The sequence below is a fragment of the Lithobates pipiens genome, unplaced genomic scaffold (genome assembly GCF_037356315.1).
Source record: "Lithobates pipiens isolate NorthernLeopardFrog02 unplaced genomic scaffold, aLitPip1_a1.2 Scaffold_8, whole genome shotgun sequence".
NCBI classification, from domain to species: Eukaryota; Metazoa; Chordata; class Amphibia; order Anura; family Ranidae; genus Lithobates; species Lithobates pipiens.
In genome coordinates this window covers 428,830,300-428,837,600 of record NW_027507903.1, presented here as the reverse complement: position 1 = coordinate 428,837,600, position 7,301 = coordinate 428,830,300, and the positions used below count along the sequence as shown (strand labels likewise).

The 7,301-nt window shown below is 55.3% G+C and overlaps 1 long non-coding RNA gene across 2 annotated transcripts; it reads left to right on the top strand.

Moving 5' to 3' along the window:
- The first annotated feature begins 741 nt into the window (after positions 1-741).
- On the top strand, positions 742-7,090 carry LOC143964505 (uncharacterized). Of its 2 annotated transcripts, none has more exons than XR_013271154.1 (3): positions 742-919; positions 4,144-4,236; positions 5,225-7,090. It is a non-coding gene; the product is annotated as an uncharacterized LOC143964505 (long non-coding RNA). The 2 variants fall into 2 exon arrangements; XR_013271155.1 differs by lacking the exon at positions 742-919 and adding an exon at positions 1,334-1,568.
- The last annotated feature ends 211 nt before the right edge of the window (positions 7,091-7,301 follow it).

The window sequence follows — 7,301 nt, the reverse complement described above, 5'->3', positions numbered from 1 at the left end:
GCTAGTAGCCAATAGCTTTGGTCTAGGAATTTGATCTGAGCATGCGTGGCACTTTGTTTCTTCAAACGATCGGACAAAGTCTGATCGGATCATGTTGTCAGAAAATTTTATATCCATTTTTAGATTTTTATAACTTTGTTGGACGGACGTTCCAACGGAAAAAGTCAGATGAAGCCCACACATGGTCGGATTATCCCACAACACGGTCCGATCGGTCATTTTCCATCGAAATGTCTGACCGTGTGTACAATGGCTTACAGTGCTCTGTGCCCTGATTGGCTGAAGCTTTCACTGCTTCAGCCAACCAGGGCTTGCAATGCACTGTTCAGTGCCGCAATGCTTTGTGAACTTATGCTTGGGCTGAACCGTTTGCCCATCTCTAGTTACAAATGGTGGATTGTCAGCAATGAATGGCTTTGTTTGTTAGCAAATCACATTTATTGATTCAACATATGATACAATGACCACATGATAATGCCTCTCATTTATTCAACCTAGTGTACAATAACTACATAATGAAACACTGATTATATCCTCACATTTCCTTCTCTGTATGTAATCAATTGTCACTAAGAGAAGCACGGATTAAGAATGCAATGATATAAGGAGTGCTGGACATGACAGTGTGGATGAGGGACACAGAGGGTTAAGCTTTATGGGTGGAGTTCAGGAAAAGGTTTGCAGGAAACAAGTTCAGTGTAGGGGAGGGGTCACATAAAAGGGAGAGGTGTGGCTTTAAGGAATCATTCGGAGCCCAGTGTGACACAGAGGAGGCAGTTTTTTCGCTGCTCCTCTGCTATGGCGGACCTCGAGGGACTCTTCGCGCGGCTGCGACGGGCGGCGGAGGTGCACGGTGCGGACTGGCTGCGGGAACGTGTGGGGGACCTGACGGACGGCGATGTGGACGGCGGCGGGACAGGTGAGGTTCCACTGCGCGCGCGGAGGTCTCGGCCTCCGGCGCGTTTTTCTCCTGGGCCTACTCCTCGGCCGCCTCGTGACTCCCGGAGCCCGGGGGTGGACCGATCGGTCCCCCCGGCAAAACGGCAGGTTATCGGCTCCCCCCGATCCGGGCGGTCGTTGCGCCGCCGAACGGAGGGGGGCGGGGCTTCACGGCCGCATGTAAATGGCGCCGGGACCGCACGGGGCCCGGTGGAGGTGGGGGGGAGTGTGGATGGCTCTGGGTCGGCAGGCCAAGGGGGGGGGGGTGCACGTGGCGGGGGATCTGCGGCAGGCTGGGTCTGGGGCCAGCATCCGCGCGGTGGGGGGGAGGGGGGCGCTCCGGGGGGGTCGCATGCCGGAGGGGGGGGAGGGTGGGTCGCAGAAGGCTGCCAAGGTGCCTGGCAGGGCTGGTTTTAGACGCCGGCATGCCGGGGGCGGCGGGGGGAGGAGGACATTGCCTGCAGTCCCGGATCGCAGGGACCGGATGGACCGCGCGGAGCACAGGGGGATTGCCGCGTCCCCGGTGCGCGTTGGAGAGGTCGGTTCGGAGAGCGAGCTGTCCCAGGAGGAGGAGGGGTCCTTTTCTACACCCGGACCGGTACCGGTCGCCGAGGCCCCTGGGGGCCCGGGTAAGTTGCGGGAGTCTACATTGCTGGCGGATGCCTTGCGGGATCTGATGGGGGTGGCGCAGGGGGGTGCGGTGCCCACGGGATCCCGGGACGTATTGGGGGGGGTTGCGGCAGGTTCAGCGCAGGGGGCGGGGCCTGTTGCCCCGGGGGGGCCGTCAGGTCAGTTGCAGGAGCTGTTGGGGGGGCTGCAGGCCCTGGTTGGTAAGTTTGCTGGGGGGCTCCGGGTCGCCTCAGGTGGCCCCCTGGATGGGTACTGTGGGGGGGGCCGGGGGGGCGGAGGTCATTCCTGCGCGGGATGCACCGCCTGCTGCGGTGTCGGGGAGCACGGAGGCAGGGGCTGTGGGCTCGGGGGTCCCCCCGGTGCCTGCGGACCCGGGGGCGCGGTCTGACCTGGTTAGGATCGCGGATGCTGCCCGGTGCGAAGTCTATGTTTGTTTCGAAGGCCCATTGGGGGCGCATTTGAAGCAGGAGGTGCGGGACAAGATCGGCAAGGGTGAGTATGTGGAGATTTTCTCCTTGCTCCCCCTCGAGAAATTTAATTTGGACAGGGTTAAGCCGGACAGTTCCAAGAAGGACGACGAGGAAAAACGTAGGTATCGGCTGATCCCGCGCACATTTGCAAATTGGCTTCAGGCGTTCGCTATATTGGCTAGCGTGATAGGGGAAAAGAACCCCGAGCATTGCTCGGCGTTATTTTGTTACCTGGACGCGATTGGGGAGGCTCACCGAGTGTATGGAGGGCTGGCTTGGCTGCGCTATGATGAGCAGTTTCGTCAGCGTAAGGCAGTGCGGGCTGACCTGCGGTGGGATCACAAGGACATAAGCCTCTGGATGAGGCTTATGTCTGCTCCGCGGGCGCCCACTCCGTTTCTTCAGGGGGGGGCCGGGAGTGCGTCTTCCTCGGGACTGCCGGCCGGAAAGAAGTGGGGGGTGTGCTGGCCCTTTAATGAAGGGGCTTGTAAATTCGGAGGCGCGTGCCGCTTCAAGCATGAGTGCTCCGGGTGCGGCGGCACCCACCCCCTGTCTCGCTGTTTCAAAAAAGGTCAGCGTGCCAGTGCCGCCGGTCACAAAAGGGATGACGCCGGTGAACCTGGGAAGGATGCTTCCTTTCCTAAATAGGTATCCGGATGGTGCGGCGGCGCGGGGGTTAATTCTGGGTTTTCGGGACGGTTTTAGGATTCCCTGTTCTCTGGGAGGGGTGCCGCCGGTGGCCAGGAATTTGCGATCGGCTTTAGATCACCCGGGGGTTGTGGATGACAAATTGGGTAAAGAGGTGGCGCTGGGCCGGATGGGTGGTCCTTTCGAAGTGCAGCCGTGGGGGGACCTGGTGGTCTCCCCGTTGGGTGTAGTTCCTAAGAAGGAGCCGGGGAAGTTTCGCTTGATTCATCACCTGTCTTTTCCGAAAGGGGGGTCGGTCAATGATTTCATTGACCCGGAGGCGTGTACGGTTTCCTACACGTCTTTTGACGCGGCGGTACGGTGGGTCAGGCGGTATGGTCGCGGGGCTCTCATGGCCAAGGCGGATGTGGAATCGGCGTTTCGCCTTCTGCCGGTCCACCCGGACAGCTTCCGGCTGTTGGGATGCCATTGGCGGGGCAAGTTTTATGTGGACTTGTGCCTGCCCATGGGTTGTTCCATTTCATGCGCCTATTTTGAAGCTTTTAGTTCATTTTTGGAATGGGTGGTGAGAGATGTTTCGGGCCTGGAGTCGGTCATCCACTATTTGGATGACTTTCTGTGCGTGGGCCCGCCTGCCTCCAATGTGTGTGCGATTCTTCTGTCCACGTTGCAGCACATTGCGGGCAGGTTCGGGGTGCCGTTGGCGGGGGATAAGACGGAAGGCCCGGTGACGGAATTGAGTTTTTTGGGAATCGTGATTGATTCTATGGCAATGGAGTGTCGCTTGCCAGAGAATAAATTACGGGATCTGCAGGCGGAGTTGGCAGGCATGCAGGGCCGGCCGAAGGTTCAGCTTCGGGCCCTGCAGTCCCTGTTGGGCAAGCTGAATTTCGCTTGCCGGATCATCCCTATGGGCCGTGTGTTCTGCCGACGGCTGTCGGGGGCCACGGCCGGGGTAACCGCCCCTACCCACTTTGTGCGTTTGCGAAGGGAACACCGGGAGGACCTGCGGGCTTGGCATGAATTTTTGGAGTCGTATAATGGGCGGGCTATGTGGATGTCGGGGCCAGTGAGCAACTTCGATGTGGAGTTGGTTACTGACGCGGCTGGCTCAACGGGCTATGGGGCATTTTTCCGGGGTCGGTGGAGTGCGGAACCTTGGCCACACTCATGGGAGGTTGCGGGGTTGTTGGGCAATTTGGTTTTGCTAGAATTGTTCCCGATAGTGGTGGCATTGGAGCTGTGGGGGGCGGAGTTTCGTAATTTGAAGTTGCGCATCAATTGCGATAACATGGGGGTGGTCCAGGTCCTCAATCGGATGACTGCTTCCTCCCCCCCGGTCATCCGGCTGCTGCGACACCTGGTCTTTCGCTGTTTGCGGCTCAATGTTTACGTTTATGCTGTGCACATACCTGGGGTGGAGAATTCTCTGGCTGACTCGCTCTCTCGTTTTCAGTGGGACAAGTTCCGGCAGCTGGCGCCGGGAGCGGAGGAGTCGGGGGCGCCATGCCCCGGGTGGATGTGGGAACTTCCCTTGGAATCGCCGCAGGTTGGTTAAAAAGGTCGTTGAGTGAGGCTACATGGTCCGCTTATTCTAGAGTGTGGGCGGAATGGTAGGCGTTCCTGCGGGAGGTTGGAGTGGCTGGTCGGGGCTCCGACCGGCGCTGGGTGGTATTGTACTGGGTTGCCCGGAACATTGAGACGGGCCTGTCTCCCGCGTCTATTGAGCGGAAGCTGGCGGGGTTGGCCTTTTTGTTCAAACTGTGGGGGGAGCCGGACGGGACGAAGGATTTTTGGGTTAGGCAAACGTTGAAAGGGTACAGGAGGGATTGGAAGGGTAGGGATGCGCGCCGGCCGGTGTCATTTGACAATTTGGTGGCAATTTGTTCTCGGCTGGTGGACGTTTGCTCGTCTGCTTACGAGACCGTTCTGTTTACGGCAGCGTTTTCGTTGGCGTTTTATGGGGCTTTTAGGATTGGGGAGTTGGTGTGTCGCTCAAAACGGGTGGCTGGGGGTCTGTTGGATCAGGATGTGCAGGTGGTTGCGGATCGGGTGAGTATACGGTTGCGTAGGTCTAAGACTGATCAACGGGGCAGGGGAGTGGCGATTACGCTGCTCGCCCTGCCGGGCTCGGTAGTGTGCCCGGTGGCGGCGGTACGGGCTTTCCGGGCGGTACGGCCGGTGGGGGCGGGCCCCTTTTTGGTGCACGAGGAGGGCTCTTTTCTATCCCGTTTTCAATTTGTGTCGGTCTTTCGGCAATGCCTGAGGGCGGTGGGTTTGGATGAGCGGGACTACGCGTCCCACTCTTTTCGGATTGGGGCGGCCACGGAAGCGGCTCGATGTGGGCTGGAGGAGGCGGTGGTGCGCCGGATTGGTAGATGGGAGTCCCGGAGGTTCCGGTCCTATGTCCGGCCGCAGTTGCTACTGGGGTAAGGAGGGTGCGGCTGGGGGTTGTTTGCTGTGGGATTTATGGGGGGGAGGACTGTGCTTGTAACATTCCTTTGGTTGTTGTGTTATTTCTCTTGTTTTCATTCCAGATGGAGGTTCTCAACGCCTCGTTTGGATCCTGGGGCATTCGTACGTCTGCTGGGGGGCCAGGAGAGGTGATTCTCTACCAGCAGGCAGGCAATTGGGTATCCCCAGGGAGGTAGCTAGGGTGATGTGGTTGGGTTTCCCGGGCATGAGGTGGGAGCGTGTCATGAGGGAGGTGGAGCGCTTCGCTTTGAGGGATAGGCCCCCGGATGTGCTGGTTGTTCATGCGGGGGGCAATGACCTGGGAGTTCGGAAAGTGAAGGACATTTTGGCGGATATCAAGGCTGATGTGTTGCGCATGCGAGTCCTGTTCCCGGGCACCATTTTGGTGTGGTCGGACATTGTGGCCAGAACGGTGTGGCGGGGGGCCAGGTCTTTAGCCAGCCTCGAGAAAACTAGGATTAGGGTTAATAAGGTTGTTGGGCGGTTTGTAGTGCAGAACGGGGGCATTGTGGTAAGACACAGGGAATTGGAGGTGAATGTAGGGCTTTATCTTAGGCGGGATGGCGTTCATCTATCGGATGTGGGGATTGACCTCTGGTCCTTTGGCTTACAGGAGGGCATACAGAAAGCTCTTCGGGTGTGGGGCGGCCCTCAAGGTTGAGGGGGTCACCCTTTCGGGCTGTGGCGGTGTGTTTTCTGGTGGTTTCTGACGGTAGACAGGTACTCAGAAGGGATCTGAGGGTGTGGGGGGCTCATCTAACGATCGGCCCCTCTGGGTATTCCTGAACGTTGGAGGGAATACGGTTATGTTCACTGGCGGAAGTTGTCTCCGACCGGTCACAGGTGGAGGCCTTTGGGAAGTTGGTCAGGTGTACCGCAGTGATTGGGTATTGGTTTAAGTGTGGTCACCGTCAGAGATCACCAGAATGGGCAGTTAATGTTAATTAAAATGTGGTTTAATGTTAATAAAGTTATTTATATTTATATTTATATTTATATATTTATATATATTTATATATTTATATATTTTCATATTTACAAGTTATTGGAGTAATTTTGAGTTATGTTTAATAAAGGCTGTTGTGGCCAGTTTACTCCAACCTATGGTGTGGTCTCGTTTCTAATAGATAAGGAATAGTATATGGGGAACATTCAGACTACACTAGTCAAGAGAAGCACGGATTAAGAATGCAATGATATAAGGAGTGCTGGACATGACAGTGTGGATGAGGGACACAGAGGGTTAAGCTTTATGGGTGGAGTTCAGGAAAAGGTTTGCAGGAAACAAGTTCAGTGTAGGGGAGGGGTCACATAAAAGGGAGAGGTGTGGCTTTAAGGAATCATTCGGAGCCCAGTGTGACACAGAGGAGGCAGTTTTTCCCACCCTCCCGCCCTATTGTTATGTGTTTGTTTTGTGGTGTTTTGTTGCTGGTCTTTTTCTTCTTTTTCAGGTTCATCGGTTGTCACAGCAGCTGAAAGTTTTTCGTGTTGGCGGTGTGTTTTCTGGTGGTTTCTGACGGTAGACAGGTACTCAGAAGGGATCTGAGGGTGTGGGGGGCTCATCTAACGATCGGCCCCTCTGGGTATTCCTGAACGTTGGAGGGAATACGGTTATGTTCACTGGCGGAAGTTGTCTCCGACCGGTCACAGGTGGAGGCCTTTGGGAAGTTGGTCAGGTGTACCGCAGTGATTGGGTATTGGTTTAAGTGTGGTCACCGTCAGAGATCACCAGAATGGGCAGTTAATGTTAATTAAAATGTGGTTTAATGTTAATAAAGTTATTTATATTTATATTTATATATTTATATATATTTATATATTTATATATTTTCATATTTACAAGTTATTGGAGTAATTTTGAGTTATGTTTAATAAAGGCTGTTGTGGCCAGTTTACTCCAACCTATGGTGTGGTCTCGTTTCTAATAGATAAGGAATAGTATATGGGGAACATTCAGACTACACTAGTCATGTACCCTACAGGCCATTAATAAAATTCTGAATGCAACTTTGTCCATTCCTACTGTTTCTACGATGCAGCAAGATTAGTCTTTTCCTTTTTACACTTTTGGTCAGGCCTGTTTTAGACATTCTTCAAGATTAAAGCAGAGTTCCACGAGTTAATAAACAGACAACACAA